General features: G+C 37.2%; 1 pseudogene across 9 annotated transcripts in view; it reads right to left on the bottom strand.

Annotated features, from left to right (window-relative positions):
* Nucleotides 1-2,780: 2,780 nt before the first annotated feature.
* LOC143660713 (tetratricopeptide repeat protein 39B pseudogene) overlaps nt 2,781-17,442 on the bottom strand; it is a 29,673-nt pseudogene continuing 15,011 nt past the window's right edge. For 6 of the 9 annotated variants that reach the window (XR_013164200.1, XR_013164196.1, XR_013164195.1 and 3 more), the window contains one exon: nt 2,781-4,882. The product of XR_013164200.1 is annotated as a tetratricopeptide repeat protein 39B pseudogene, transcript variant X7 (transcript). The remainder of the gene's footprint in view (nt 4,883-17,442) is intronic. The other 3 variants (XR_013164202.1, XR_013164199.1, XR_013164203.1) reach the window with 1 other exon arrangement.

Genomic DNA, 17,442 nt, shown 5'->3' with positions numbered 1-17,442 from the left:
GTTATAAGTTATAACCAGAAGTTATGTGGTTATAAGTTTTCAGGACAGTTATTCCCACAAACATGGTATGAGGTGGTAAATGTTGGGTTCCTGCGAATGTGAACACCAAAGAAAATTTACCACAATTTGAAATAGAGGACTATCGAACCGTGGGGTAGAAAACATTGAAAATTAAACAGCTTTCCCCTTTCTACTTGAGATTTGGTTTCCCTATAATCTTTTAAAGTATATTGTTCGTCTTGTTATCATTTCAAATAATCTTTCCCTATCCTTCTCACTAAATGATTGATTGCATTAGTGTGACTTTTAGTATGTTGGATTAGATGTTGCCAGTGAAATATCTCAATCCACAAAGAGCTAGGAATGGGGTTAACCATTTTTATTTTTTTCCCTGGAATTGCCTTGGAACACAAAAAAAGGATGTTCATCACTGAGGTACTGGAGTTACTGTTCCTAAAGACGATGGAAGGGATCCAGAGAAGAAGTCATGAAATCTAGTCTAGGTTGGTAATGGTGGGAATGGAGGAGGACAATGGATTCAATGGATTTCAAAGGAGGAATCAACAAGATTGGATTGGGGTAAGGGTATATTGAGATGAACTTTGAGAACTCCAGGCCTTTAACAGAAATTTTTTTCTTCAGTCACAATCCTCTCCCATCCTTTTCATTTTTTTCAGGCTCTCAGGCTTCCAAATAGTTATATTTATTAAATTAGATAAGAAAATTTTGTCATGGAATAAGAAATGCTTCAATAGCATGCTATCTATGTTTATGGTGTACTGGGAGGCAACCTCTTCCAAGCTCTTATAAACTGACCCTAAAATGGATATAATTAAATCTGTGATTAATTTGCACAAAAGACCATCCATAATCTGGGTGACCAGAGTAAGGGAACAATTGAAATTCCAAACTAGGTGACCTGGTTGTATTCTCTGAGAAGCAGAACTGGAATGGGATTGTATTTAGTAAATGAAAATTTAATTATATTGTATTTTACTTGAAAATTCAGTAAGTCAAGTTTGGCAGAAGACATAGAAGAAGAAAGGTAAAAAGCAGCAGGTTGGGGATATTTCTTCAGAGACTCAGAATCTGGGAGGCAGGGATTTTGTGAAGATTATACTGTTGAAATGAATGATTCATCAAGTCTCATTCTGGCCTGGAATAAATATTTCTACAACCGTCTGCCTCCCTGTGGTCTGATTCCATGCTCACCATGTTGCTTTGTGGCCCCTCCACAAGTGTTCTGATTTAGGGGAGAGATGATGCTCTAGAGGAAAACATGAACATTTTCTAGTAAATTGAAAGGAATATACCAGAGGTTGCAACTAGGATGGGCATATGGGTTTAATATGACTAGCCCCATGTTAAAAATTTGAAAGTCTTCAGATAGGCCTGCCCTCTCTTCTTCTACTATCCACCACTCATTGCTTTACACCTGGCTGCTTCACACATTTGCATTATCTGCCTGATCTCAATACAAATTTGACTTTGCAACCTAAGAATCGTCCCTAATATAAACAAATAAATTATACCTTAATCTCTTGTATAACTGGTGAGATTCGGTCTCAATGTGTCTAGTCAACTCTAGTCCAAGAACTGGAACTGTGGGTAATGACTTCAACAAGGCATGCCATTCTTAAGATGCCTTGTAAGATCTCCAGTCTTCAGGTGATACCTTGACCTCATTGTCTTTCCCCCCTTTTCAACTGGTGCCCCTATGATACCATTGTGCTCCTGTTTTCTTAACCATTATATCATATCAATTAAATAATGAGGGGTGAGTACAATTGTTCATTTAAAAATCTATTTCTAATTTATGAGGAAAATATTCTTAAAAGCAAACATTTCTAAATCTGAACTACCAGCTCCTCTTTGTGTTCCAGTTGTTTGTCTGAACTCACCAAAGCATTAAGATAATTTCACAGATGTGTTTTAGCAAGCTAAACTTTCTCAGCAACTTCTGCTTCAAAGAGTAACTGCAAGGAGGATATATACTTTAGCCAGACTTTAGTGGTCTGGAAATTGGGGACTGATTTTATCCCCAAGGCATGTAAAAGAAAACCAAGTTCCATCCCTCCAGCTGCTATTTGCCTCAGATTAGCCCCCTAACAGGCAACAGTACAGGTGCATGCAGTTACATTATGATGAGCCAATCTTAATAGGAATTATACCCTAGGGAAGGGCTTCTTACAGGGTAACTAAACTCTCCCTCCAACAACTTAGTCTTTTCTTCCACCCAGTTCATCTAGTCTCTTGGGCTTCTCCAATTATGCTCTAAGGGTTTACATGTGTATGGGGGTGAGGGGTCCCTTTCTTCTCTGTCCTGAAAATTATGAACCCATATTTGAGCTTCCTAATGAAAAAAAGGGTAAAAAAAAAAAAAATTCCAGTCTACTGAATACTCAGGGAAAAAAAATCCTCTCTGGCATAGAAAGCCAATGAAAATGATGGTGTTTGAGGGAAAACCATTCAGAGTCTATACTATTCAGAGCATCATTACATTGTTTTGAAATGCCAGTAAGACACTTGCAGTCATTCTGATTATTAATTGAACAACTAAAAATATTTACAGGGCATTGCGATCCCAAGTGCAGCTACTTTCCCTATTTTATTTGGGAATTGTCTATATAATCTAGTGAAATGTTAAAAAATATTTTTTTTAGTTTTTAAAAATGTTATATAACATGATTGATAGGTTGATAACACATGAGGTTATATTTTATAATGTACACCATTTGTCTTTTCTTTTTCAAGAATGTGAATCACTCCAGCTGCTAGTCTAAGACATTCTGTTTATAGGTATGGAAAAGTAAGGAGGGGAAAGCAATGGCAAATTTCTTTCTTACTGTTACTGGCCAGATTCTTAGCAGCTGGATTTCTTCCACAAAGAAACGATTTTTTCCTGTTTATTAATTACTTTGCTTATTGTAGACATTTCACTCACACTAAACAAAGCCCCACTTCATGTTTCAATCACTTTTCTTTAGCTATTTGTTCCAGGGCTATATGAGTCCTAAAATGTAACCGGGCTTCCATAGCATAGTCCTTGTAGTTTTTGATGTTGTCTAGGTTTTTTATTGCACTAGCATGATCTCCTTTGAGATAGTGCAGAAGTCCCAGTTCATAGTAAGTATATGGTACCAGATAGTGATCATATTTTAACACTTTCTCCTTTTCAATGACACAATTAAAGTAGATCTCGGCCCTCTTATATTTGCCTAAGTGTTTCAAGCATATACCTTTCAGTAGATTTAACAAACTTGTGTCATCCATGCCATACTCTTTATTTGGATTTTCTTGTAAAAGCACGTGTCCTCTTTCAATTATTGATAGCCAGCTGGAAATAAGGTCTAGCCTTTTGCTCATGACTCGGAAACCACTCCAGGCATAAATGAATTCCAGAATGGGCTGTGCTGTAAACCAGCCTGAGGTAGTAGCATAGCGTTTACTCTTCTCTGCAACAAACTTTTCTATGGGCAAAGAAGTTCCTAAAATCTTTATTCTCAAACTATCCACTTTTAAGAAGAGGGAGATCATGTCCTCACTCAGTGATTTCATAAAATCAGAAGGAAGCAAGGCCAGTATCATAGCTTTACTATATGCATATACAGCCTTGGACCACCTGCTGTGCTGAGACAGTAGATCAGCATAGTGGTAAACCTGCTTCCACTCTTGCAGAAAAATGTGGCACCACATGAGTTCCCAGTAACAGAGGTGATGCACCTGCTTCCATTCACTCTGAACAAAAATGCACTTCTGTAATTTTAACTGTGCGAGTTCAAAACATCCTTTCAGCATACTAAAACGTGCATGAAAAAATGTAAGTATGACACAGTTTGGAAACTTCTGGAGGTAGATTATGAAGAGACCTTCTATGGCAGAATTGTAAACCTTTTCAATACCAAAAGCTACGTAGATATAATTGTAATAAAAAAGTAGAGTAAAAACACTTAAGATAGTGTTTATATGGGATTCAGATGCACTCTCATGAAGCAAAGCCAGGCCTACTTCTCTATCACCAGAAAATCCAACAACATTGAGTAGTTTAAGTGACTTAGGTGGCACAAGTGATAACATCAAATTGAATGCTCCAAGTCCAAATTTTATTCCTCCTACCAGATGCTTGTGGGCTTTGCTTCTGCAGTTAGGTATCTGCAATAATACTTGTTGACAGTCTTTGTATATTTGGTAACTTAATCCGACATTGATTCCACTTTTAAGAAAACCAAGCACAGTGTCATCCTGTATAAATGATACAGAGGATTTCAGGATCAAACACTCAGCATAGCAGAGTTCTGCATGCAATTCCTCTTCTCTGACAGCATTAATTCCCTGTTTTCTCACTAAGCGAGATAAAGTTGTTATCCTAGATTTTCTTCGGAAACGGTTGCAGGTTTTCAAAGCGTCCTTTGCAGCAGTCATTCCAATCTGTACATCTTGTGGATCAAAAGTTAGGATGGACTTGACAGCCATAAGGATACCATAAATTAGAGCATGGTACGTGCTGTTTTTAGACCATGGATGAATTAGACTGATGGCATCTGAGAATCTGTTATTTAGAAATAAGTATAATCCGGTTGTGCATTCTTCCAGGGAAGAGACTAAATTCATCGTTGTTGCCACTGGAATAATTTCATAGGCGTCTTCAAACTTGTCCTCCTTATCATATTCTCTTTTACTTAAAACAAGTGACATATTTGCTTCCCCGCTTCTGAGATGGAAAATAACTGAAGTGGAGTGATGGGACTGCAATGAGGAAAGCTCCTACTCTCCTATTGGGGATCACTTCTTCCACGCAAAGCTCAGCCCGAGGTGTTGCTGTTACAGTGGAGGCAAACAAAGAAACTAATAGCTGTGACGTGCAGCATTAGGGTATTCTCAGCTATGTCAGACAAGGAAAAAAAAAAAGATTATTTATTTACCCAGAAAATACATTCCTGAAAAGTTCAAATAATTTGGAATGTACTAAAGGAGACATGCTCTAAGACTCTGTGAAGTAAATGCTTTATAAACAGAAGAGTTCTTTTGTGACCCTGACTCCAATATATCATTTTCATAACATTATGCTTTTGAGCATTGGTGTGTTAGAACTGCACTACAGGAAAGCCTGCGGGGGCTGGGGTAGGGGAGGCACGGGCAAAAGTCTGGCTGGAAGCATAGCTCTCTATTTACGACTGAAGAAGGGGTGAATTGCCCAGACCAAAGAATAAAGGTTATGGGAATGAAAAATCACCCTATACTATTCTCAGTGCCGCCACTGCACTTGCATATATCTGCATGGAAACCTAGGTCTTGATGAAATATTATTGTCAGTTGTATAGGACTCTGGACATGGAAAATACTTTGAAAATTAGAAAGATTTCCTAGCATTGTTGCAGCTACAAAAAAGTAATTCATATCAAAAGTTGTTGTTATTACAGGATTACTATGGTCTCTAGGTGGGAAATCTTTTTCATTACTGAGTCATTTAACATCTGGAAGGTGGGATGGGATGAGCACAACTGAAACCCATTACAAATAGCAAGCTACTTAATTTATTTATAATATATAGGTTTAACTCATCTATTTTCACAAGTAGAAACAGCAAACATGGCACTTTAATTTGTAATTATTACAATCCTTTCAAATAATTACAAGTATACTTTAAAATGTACTTGACTTCTGTATTTTGATAAGTTAAAGGAGAGGAGGGAGAGGTAAAGGCAAGTAGAATAATAAAATGAAAAGAGAAAAGCAGGAAGAAAGAGATACAGATTTCTAAACAGAGAGAGGGGAAAATACATTATATTATATACAAGACAAAATGATGGGGGACAGGGTAGCCTCAGAGATGTTATTTTACGTAATTACTTATTTTTACACCTAAGTTTACACCTATGATCAGTTATGTTTCAGGGTATTTACTGTAATTACTACACTTTAAAAGCTAAATTAAGTATTCATTTATCTGAAAGGCTCAGTTCTGAGTGGAAAAGCCATGCAGCAGTTCATGAAGGAAATTATTCTTGGGGCTATATAGCAGTGGCTAGCACAAGATTAGCTGGAGAAAGAAACCTAGATTAGAGCCCAATTCAACCCAAGGACAGTTTCCTTTCTTCTGACCTAAACCAAAATGATTTCATATTATAGTCTACAGAATCCCTATTCTCCCTTCAAGACAGCTCAAATTTTACTTTTGGTGAAACCTGACCTCAGTTTGTCAGCATAATCAGTACCATGGCTTCCTGCATACATCTGCGTTAGTGTTTCTCACTGCAGTGCAATCATCTACACACCTGCTTTCATCAGTAGCCCAGCAGCTTCCAGGCTTGAGCTGTGTTTTATTCAGCTTTATATTCCACTTCTAGCACACTCCCTTGTGCAAAGTAGGTATTAAAAAATGTTTGCTAATGAGTATTTCTACAAATCTCTTGAAAGCAAGTTGTAAATTCATCTTCCTGCCACTTAATTGCTAGGTTCCCTACTCCCAACATGTGCGCGAAGATAGAAATATTCATAGTGAATTCCCTGTAACAAGGTTTATTTGTAATTTTTTCTCTGCTGTTTTTTGGGATTGGGGTTCTATTTTGTACCCACCTCAAGGATTAATACTTGCAAATTATATAAATTTTCAGAGATGTTAGAGAGAAACTTCTTCCCCAGTTCAGCCAGGGGGTTGAATTCTCGTTGGGAGTTGACAAAATAAACTGGAAAAATGTGGCTCAGTGCCTTCTGGCTTCCTTACTTTTGATCTTACCTGTCCAAGTCTGAAGTCAAAAAACAGGAAGATTGCCTTTTCTGCTCTCTGCCCTTAGTTCTGTGGTTAGAGTCCTGCCAAGGCCAGCTGTGCCTTGGATCAGGTGAGTAAATCTGATTAATTAAGAGGTAACGCGTTAACAAGCTGACCTGGCAGCATACCTGAAGCCACAGTCATTATCAACTTAATAAAAAAGGTCATGTTTCCTGCATTTGTATTTCATTGGTTCTGAATTTGGGCACGGAAAAGGGATGTTATCTATGGACCCCTAAAACCATGTCTTTTTCCTTCTCCCTCTGTATCCCTATCTGGATGGTGGATGTTATCACCCACCCTATTTGGAAGATGTGATAGCCTCTTTTTTTTTTCTTTTTAAAAATATTTTTATTGGCAATACAACATACAAACAAGAACATTCTATACTTTGTGTACAATCAATGGCTCACAATATCATCACATAGTTGTATATTTATCACCATGATCATTTCTTAGAACATCTGCATCACTCCTGAAAAAGAAATAAAAAGAAAAAACTCATACATACATACCCCTTACTCCTTCCTCTCATTGACCACTAGGATTTTCATCTATTTAATATATATTTTTTAATTTATTAAACATAACCACATACAAACACAAACATTCTTACCATATGATCATTTCATTCTTGATATATAATCAATAACTCACAATATCATCACATAGTTGTATATCATCATCCTGATAATTTCTTAGAACATTTGCATCAATTCAGAAAAAGAAATAAAAAGAAAACAGAAAAAAAATCATACATACCATTCCCCTTACCCCTCCCTTTCATTGATCACTAGCATTTCAATCTACTAAATTTATTTTAACATTTGTTCCCCCTATTATTTATTTATTTTTAATCCATATGTTTTACTCATCTGTCCATAAGGTAGATAAAAGGAGCATCAGACACAAGGTTTTCACAATCACACAGTCACACTGCAAAAGCTATAACATTATACAATCATCTTCAAGAAACATGGCTACTGATGATGGTGGCTTAACAACGTGCGCATTTTAGTTCGTCCTCCGGAACAAATACTAAATAACCAGTAGCAGTACAGAACAGCTCCTGGGGCCACGTCAGTGACCAGACACACAGTGTACCCCAGTCTGGAACAGCTGGACTGGCTATGAACCCCCACAGAACCGTGAGTTCCCCAAGCCGTGGCCGCTGGCGCCCCTCCCCCACAGGCTGCTTCCCAGAGGGGAAAGGAAAGGAATTTAACCAGCAGCAGGGACTGAGCACAATCAAACGCCAATTGTGGAATTAATTAACAAATTCTGACTACTAAAAATAGGCCCCCAGCTTAGGTGAACCTGGTCAAAGCAGAGGCTGTTCATTTTTGCCCAGGCACCAAGGAGGCAGGGCTGATGGAAAACGGGGAAAAAAAGAAGGAAACGGAGGTTTTTGTGGCTGTATTTCTACAAAGGCTTGACTGTCTTTGGATATAGCGGCAGGACTTCTCAGGCTGCAACTGCCCCAGGCATAAGCAGAAGTGAGCTCTTTTGGGGGCTTGTCTGGAGCCTGTGCCTTCCATAGGGGAGGGGTGAAGCCCAACTCAGGTGGAATCCCTCCCTCAAGGAATTCAGACACCAGGCCTTGGTAATTTGAAGCCATTAAAACCAGCCTACAACCTCTCCTCTATCTCCACCATGTCCCCAGCAGGGAGAGTCCACCAAAGTTAAAGGCACCACATCATCTTACACTGGTGGGACCTGCAGGCAGACAAACACCACATACTGGGCAGGATAAGAAAAACAGAGCCCAGAGACTTCACAGGAAAGTCTTTCAACCTGCTGGGTCTTACCCTCAGGGAAACCGACGCAGGTGACTCTTTCCTCCAGATAGGAGGCCAGTTTGGTCTGGGAAAATCTGTCTGGGGTCTATAATATCTAAGTAGACCCTCCTAAGGGTGGGGGGTGGGGAAGGCATCATACAAGCAGGGCAAGAAACAAGAAAACAAGAACTGAAAAATTCTCCTCCGTTAAACAAAACTTAAGCTAGAGGTCCAGATAAAGCTGAACTGAATGTCAAAGAACAGATAGACAACAAATTTATCCAGCAAGAAAATCCAAGATTCAACTCAAAAACAAAAAGACAGCCAACCCAATTACAAAATGGGAAAAAGACTTGAACAGACACCTATCAGAAGAGGAAATACAAATGGCCAAAAGGCACATGAAGAGATGCTCAATGTCCCTGGCCATTAGAGAAATGCAAATCAAAACCACAATGAGATATCATCTCACACCCACCAGAATGGCCATTATCAACAAAACAGAAAATGACAAGTGCTGGAGAGGATGTGGTGAAAGAGGCACACTTATCCACTGTTGGTGGAAATGTCAAATGGTGCAACCACTGTGGAAGGCAGTTTGGCGGTTCCTCAAAAAACTGAATATAGAATTGCCATACGACCCAGCAATACCATTGCTAGGTATCTACTCAAAGGGCTTAAGGGCAAAGACACAAACGGACATTTGCACACCAATGTTTATAGCAGCATTATTTACAATTGCAAAGAGATGGAAACAGCCAAAATGTCCATCAACAGACGAGTGGCTAAACAAACTGTGGTATATACATACGATGGAATATTATGCAGCTTTAAGATAAGATAAACTTATGAAGCATGTAATAACATGGATGGACCTAGAGAACATTATGCTGAGTGAGTCTAGCCAAAAACTAAAAGACAAATACTGTATGGTCCCACTGATGTGAACCGACATTCAAGAATAAACTTGGAATATGTCATTGGTAACAGAGACCAGCAGGAGTTAGAAACAGGGTAAGATAATGGGTAATTGGAGCTGAAGGGATACAGACTGTGCAACAGGACTAGATACAAAAACTCAAAAATGGACAGCACAATACTACCTAATTGTAATGTAATTATGTTAAAACACTGAATGAAGCGGCATCTGAGCTATAGTTTTTGTTTGTTTGTGTTTTTTGTTTTTTTCTTTTTACTTTTTTCTTTTTTATATATATTTTATTTTTTCTTTTTATTATTATTTTTATTTTTTTCTTTATATTATCATTCTATATCTTTTTCTGTTGTTTTGCTAGTTCTTTTCCTAAATCGATGCAAATGTACTAAGAAATGATGATCATACATCTATGTGATGATATTAAGAATTACTGATTGCATATGTAGAATGGAATGATTTCTAAATGTTGTGTTAGTTAATTATTTTTTAATTAATAAAAAAAATAGAAAAAAAAAAGAAAATCCAAAGTAAAAGAAGTGAAAGCAATCTCCAGAATAAACTAATTAAGGTAATTAAATGCCTAGAGATGCCAGCAAAAAATAACAAATCACACTAGGAAAATTGAAGATATGGCCCAGTCAAAGGAACAAACCAACAATTCAAATGACATGCAGAAGCTGAAACAATTAATTTAGAATATACGAACAGACATGGAAAACCTCATCAAAAACCAAATCAATGAATTGAGGGAGGATATAAAGAAGGCAAAGAATGAACACAGAAAAGAAACTGAAAGTCTGAAAAAACAAATCACAGAACTTACGGGAATGAAAGGCAAGGTAGAATAGATGAAAAAAACAATGGAAACCTACAATGGTAGATTTCGAGAGACAGAACATAGGATTAGTGAACTGGAGGACGGAACATTTGAAATCCAGCAAGAAAAAGAAAATATAGGGAAAAAATGGAAAAATATGAGCAGGGACTGAGGGAATTGAAAGACAATATGAAGCACGTGAATATACGTGTTGTTGGTTCTCCCAGAAGGAGAAGAGAAGGAAAAAGGAGGAGAAAAACTAATGGAGGAAATTATCACTGAAAATTTCCCAACTCTTATGAAAGACTTAAAATTACAGATCCAAGAAGTGCAGCGTACCCCAAAGAGAATAGATCCAAATAGAAAAACTCCAAGACATTTACTAAGCAGAATGTCAGAGGTCAAAGAGAAAGAGAAAATCTTGAAAGCAGCAAGAGAAAAGCAATCCATCACCTACAAGGGAAGCCCAATAAGACTATGCACAGATCTTTCAGCAGAAACCATGGAGCCAAGAAGACAGTGGGATGATATATTTAAATTATTAAAAGAGAAAAACTGCCAACCAAGAATTCTATATCCTGTAAAACTGTCCTTCAAAAATGAAGGAGAAATTAAAACATTTTCAGAAAAAAAGTCACTGAGAGAATTTGTGACCAAGAGACCACCTCTACAAGAAATACTAAAGAGAGCACTAGAGACAGATACGAAGACAGAAGAGAGAGGTGTGGAGAAGAGTATCGAAAGGAAGACTATGAGTAAAGGTAAAAAGAAGGAAAATTAGATATGACATATAAAATCCAGAAGGCAAAATAGTAGAAGCAAGTACTACCCATGCAGTAATAACACTGAATGTTAATGGATTAAACTCTCCAATCAAAAGACATAGTCTGGCAGAATGGATTAAAAAACAGGACCCATCTATATGCTGTCTCTACTCAAAGGACATGAGTCCAAGGACATAAATGGACATTTACACACCAATGTTTATAGCAGCATTATTTACAGCTACCAAGAGATGGAAGCAGCCAAAATGTCCATCAACAGTTGGTAGGCTAAACAAACTGTGGCATTTACATAAGATGGAATATTATGCAGCTGTAAGACAGAATAAAGTTATGAAGTATGTAACAACATGAATGGACCTTAAAGACATTATGCTGAGTGTGATAGCCAGAAACAAAAGGACAAATACTGTATGGTCTCACTGATATGGACTGACATTAGTGAATAAACTTGGAATATTTCGTTGTTAGCAGAGACCATCAGGAGATAGAAATAGGGTAAGATATTGGGTAATTGGAGCTGAAGAGATACAGATTGTGCAACAGGACTGAATATAAAAACTCAGAAATGGACAGCACAATATTACCTGTAATACAATTATGCTAAAACACTGGATGAAGCTGCATATGAGAATGATAGAGGGAGGAGGGCTGGGGCATAAATGAAATCATAAAGAAAGATAGACGATAAAGATTGAGATGGTATAATCTAGGAATGCCTAGAGTGTATAATGATAGTGACTAAATGTACAAATTTAAAAAATGTTTTTGCATGAGGAAGAACAAAAGAATGTCATTACTGCAGGGTGCTGAAAATAGATGGTAATTAATATTTTAAAATTTCAACTTATGTGTGAAACTAAAGCAAAAAATGTTTATTTGGTACAAATTTATACTTTGACTAGTGCATTTCCTAATATAACTTATGTAGATAGTTGGTTGAACACCTTAAATACAAGGAACTTTGTATAGACATGAGAGTTTGTTGGTTTGTTCAGGTGATGCCCTGATGAATCCCAAAGTGATTTGATCAGTGAGTGGAAAAGTATTTGCAAAGAATGGTGAGAACGGGGGAAAACTCAACTTCCCCAAGTTGAATTCTTAATATTCTCACAAGCAGTGTGGGCAACCAAAGCTATAGGCTGAGCCCCCAGTCTTGGGGTTTGTTCATATGAAATTTAACCCCACAGGGGATAGGTCAAGCCTACTTAAAATTAGGCCTAAGAGTCACCCCCAAGAGGACCTCTGTTGTTGCTCAGATGTGGCCTCTCTCTCCAGCCAACACAGGAAGCAAACTCACCACCCTCCCCCTGTCTACGTGGGACATGACTCCCAGGGGTGTGGATCTTCCTGACAACGTGGGACAGAAATCCCAGAATGAGCTGAGATTCAGCATGAAGGGATTGAGAAAAACTCTAGAATGAGCTGAGACTCAGCATCAAGGGATTGAGAAAACCTTCTAGACCAAAAGGGGGAAGAGTGAAATGAGACAAAGTTTCAATGGCTGAGAGATTCCAAACATAGTCCAGAGGTTATCCTGGAGGTTATTCTTATGCATTAAGTAGATATCACCTTGTTAATCAAGATGTAATGGAGAGGCTGGAGGGAACTGCCTGAAAATGTAGAGCTGTGTTCCAGTAGCCATGTTTCTTGAAGATGATTGTATAATGATATAGCTTTCACAATGTGATTGTGTGACTGTGAAAACCTTGTGTCTGATGCTCCCTTTATCTACCTTGTCAACAGACGAGTAGAACATACGGAATAAAAATAAATAATAGGGGGAACAAATGTTAAAATAAATTTAGTTTGAAATGCTAGTGATCAATAAAAGGGAGGGGTAAAGGGTATGGTATGTAAATTTGTTTTTTCTGTTTTTGTTTTATTTTTCTGTTGTCTTTTTATTTCTTTTTCTGGATTGATGCAAATGTTCTGGGAAATGATCATGATGATGAATATGCAACTATGTGATGATATTGTGAATTACTGAGTGTATGTGTTGGGAATGTTTGTGTTTCTTTCTTGTAATTTTTTTAATTAATAAAAACAATTATCCCTTAAAAAAAATTAAAAAAAAAATCCCTTAAAAAAAATAAAAAGAAACATGGCTACTGAAACACAAGTCTACATTTTCAGGCACTTCTCTGGAGCCTCTCCATTACCCCTTAACTAAAAAGGTGATATCTATTTAATGCATAAGAATAACCTCTAGAATACCCTCTTGACTCTGTTTAGAATCTCTCAGCCACTGACACTTTATTTTGCCTCATTTTGCTCTTCCCCCTTGTGATCGAGAAGGTTTTCTCAATTCCTTGATGCTGAATCCCAGCTCATTCTAGGATTTTCGTCCCATGTTCCTAGGAAGGTCCACACCCCTGGGAGTCATGTCCCATGCAGACAGGAAGAGAGCAGTGAGTTTCCTTGTCGTGTTGGCTGAGAGAGATTGGCCACATCTGAGTAAAAAAGAGGTTCTCTTGGGGTGACTCTTAGATCCAATTTTAAGTAGGCTTAGCCTATCCTTTGCAGGGTTAAGTTTCATATGAACAAACCCCAAGACTGGGGGCTCAGCCTATAGCTTTGGTTGCCCACACTGCTTGTGAGAATATCAAGAATTCTCCACTTGGGGAAGTTGAATATTCCCCCCTTCTCACCATTCCCCCAAAGGGGACTTTGCAAATACTTTTTTATTCACTGTTCAAATCACTCTGGGATTTATCGGGACATCACTCTGGACAAACCTACAAAATCTCACACCCTACTCAAGGTTCCATGTACTTATGGTGTTCAATTAAGCTGTCCATATAAGTTATATTAGGAAATGCACTAGTCAAAATACAAATTTTGTACCAAATAAACATCTTTTGCTTTAGTCTCACACATAAGTTAAAGTTTTAAAATATTAATTACCATCTATTTTCAACACCCTGCAGTATTGACATTCCTTTGTTCTTCCTTATGCAAAAACATTTTTAAATTTGTACATTTAGTCACTATCATGATACACTTAGGCATTCTAGATTATACCATCTCAGTCTTTATCATCTATCTTTCCTTCTGATTTCATTTGTGTCCCCAGGCCTCCTCCCTCTATCATTCTCACATTCAGCTTCATTCAGTGTTCTAACATTATGGCATTACAGTTAGGTAGTATTGTGCTACTCATTTCTGAATTTTTACATTCAGTCCTGTTGCACAATCTGTATCCCTTCAGCTCCAATTACCCAATATCTACCCTATTTCTACCTCCTGATGGTCTCTGTTCCCAAATGAAATTGTCCAAGTTCATTCACTAATGTCAGTTCGTATTAGTGAGACTATATAGTATCTGTCCTTTTGTTTCTGGCTAATCTCACTCAGCATAATGTCCTTAAGGTCCATCCATGTTGTTAGATATGTCATAACTTTATTCTGTCTTACAGCTGCATAATATTCCATTGTATGTATATACCACAGCTTGTTTAACCACTTGTCTGTTGATGGACATTTTGGCTATTTCCATCTCTTGGCAATTGTAAATAATGCTGCTATAAACATTGGTGTGCAAATGTCCGTTTGTGTCCTTGCCCTCATGTCCTCTGAGTTGATGCCTACCAGTGGTATTGCCAGGTCATATGACAATTCTATATTTAGCTTCCTGAGGAACCGCCAAACTGCCTTCCACAGCGGTTGTACCATTTGACATTCCTACCAACAGTGGGTAAGTGTGCCTCTTTCTCCACATCCTCTCTAGCCCTTGTTGTTTTCTGTTTTATTGATAATGGCCATTATGGTGGATGTGAGATGATATCTCATTGTGGTTTTGATTTGCATTTCTCTAATAGCCAGGGAAGTTGAGCATCTCTTCATGTGCCTTTTGGCCATTTGTATTTCCTCGTCTGTTCAAGTCTTTTTCCCATTTGATAATTGGATAGGCTGTCTTTTTGTTGTTGAGTTGAACAATCTCTTTATAAATTCTGGAGACTAGACCTTTGTCTGATAGGTCATTTCCAAATATTGTCTCCCATTGTGTAGGCTGTCTTTTTACTTTCTTGATGAAGTTCTTTGATGCACAAAAGTGTTTAACTTTGAGTAGTTTCCATTTCTTTCTTTCTTTCTTCCATGCTTGTGCTTTGGGTGTAAGGTCTAGGAAACTGCTTCCTATTATAAGATTTATAAGATATTTCCCTACATTTTCTTCTAAAAGTTTTATGGTCTTAGATCTAATGTTTAGATCTTTGATCCATTTTGAGTTAATTTTTGTATAGAGTGTGAGATGGCTCCTCTTTCATTCTTTTGCATATGAATATCCAGTTCTCTAAGCACCATTTATTGAAGAGACTGTTCTGTCCCAGGTGAGTTGGTTTGATTGCCTTATCAAAGATCAATTGCCCATAGATGAGAAGGTCTATATCTGAACACTCTATTCTATTCCATTGGCCTCCATATCATTTTTTATGCTAGTACCATGCTTTTTTTGTTTTGCATGGGCAGGCACTGGGAATCAAACCCAGGTCTCCAGCACAGCAGGCGAGAACTCTACCTTCTGAGCCACTGTGGCCTGCCCAGTACCATGCTGTTTTGACCACGTAGCTTTGTAATATGCCTTAAAGTCAGGTAGTGTGAGACCTCCGACTTCATTTTTCTTTCTCAGCATATTTTTAGCTATTCAGGGCACCCTGCCCATCCAGATAAATTTGGTTATTGGTTTTTCTATTTCTGAAAAGTAAATTTTGGGGATTTTAATTAGTATTGCATTGAATCTGTAAATCAATTTAGGTAGAATTGACAACTATATTTAGTCTTCCAATCCATGAGCACAGTATGCCCTTCCATTTATTTAGGTCTTCTGTGATTTCTTTTAGCAATTTCTTGTAGTTTTCTTTGTATAGGTCTTTTGTCTTTTTATTTATTCCTAAATATTTATTCCTAAATATTTTATTCTTTTGGTTGCAATTGTAAATGGAATCTTTTTCTTGATTTCCCCCTCAGATTGTTCATTACCAGTGTATAAAAACACTACAGATTTTTGAGTGTTGATCTTGTAACCTACCACTTTGCTGTACTCATTTATTAGCTCTAGTAGTTTTGTCGTGGATTTTTCAGGGTTTTCAACATATAGTATCATATCAACTGCAAACAGTGAGAATTTTACTTCTTTCTTTCCAATTCTGATGCCTTGTATTTCTTTTTCTTGTCTAATTGCTCTGGCTAGAACTTCCAACACAATGTTGAATAACAATGGTGATAGTGGACATCCTTGTCTTGTTCCTGATTTTAGGGGGAAAGTTTTCAGTTTTTCCCCATTGAGGATAATGTTAGCTGTGGGTTTTTCCTATATTCCCTTTATGATGTTGAGGAAGATCTCTTCTATTCCTATCATTTAAAGTGGTTTCAACAAGAAAGGATGTTGAATTTTGCCAAATGCCTTCTCTGCATCAATGGAGATGATCATGTGGTTTTTCTGCTTTGATTTGTTGATATGGTGTGTTATATTAATTGATTTTCTTATGTTGAACCATCCTTGCATACCTGAGATGAATCCTACTTGGTCATGGTGTATAATTCTTTTAATGTGCTGCTGGATTCAATTTGCAAGAATTTTGTTGAGGATTTTTGCATCTATATTCATTACAGAGATTGGTCTGTAGTTTTCTTTTCTTGTAATATCTTTGTCTGGCTTTAGTATAAGTGTGATGTTGGCTTCATAGAATGAGTTACATATTCTTCCCTCTTCTTCAATTTTTTTGAAGAGTTTGAGCAGGATTGGTACTAATTCTTTCTTGAATGTTGGTAGAATTATTGATAGTCTCTTGATCTCTCTTCTTCCAGTCTAAGAAAAATGAACACCCTACGTGTTCCCGTGATGCCCCGTGCTTACCTCCATCACAGCCCTGAGTATATATATAAATGTCTATTTTCTGACTTTTGTCTTTTATATATGTTTTCATCACTAAGTATGACTGGCACTTAGTCATTAAACTAAATTAAAATTTATTGAATGGCTAGAGCAATTTTCAATTTATACATGCTAAAATAAGTTTCAGGTGAAGTAATCATCTAACCGTCAAAAAACTTTTACGAGTCAGGAAAAAGTTTATCGATTGATACAAAGGATTGATGTTTTCCATATAGAAAAAGTTTCTATGAATCAGTAAGACAGAAGAAACCAGCAAAAGACATAAGCAGATTGTCAATAAGCATAACATTCACCTGATTGTATACCAACAAAATACAAATTTAAAAATAAGATGGCCATTTAAAAAATCATACTGGCATTAAATAAAATTATAATGTCCAGTATTAATGAAGGCACAGAGAATCAAATACTCTTATAGACGTATTGGTGGGTGTGTTAATTAGATTCGGTTGTCAACTTGGCC

The sequence above is a fragment of the Tamandua tetradactyla genome, chromosome 17 (genome assembly GCF_023851605.1).
Source record: "Tamandua tetradactyla isolate mTamTet1 chromosome 17, mTamTet1.pri, whole genome shotgun sequence".
In the NCBI taxonomy this organism is placed as follows: domain Eukaryota; kingdom Metazoa; phylum Chordata; class Mammalia; order Pilosa; family Myrmecophagidae; genus Tamandua; species Tamandua tetradactyla.
Note: the sequence above shows the minus strand (reverse complement) of the source record. Positions and strands in the feature narration are given on the sequence as shown.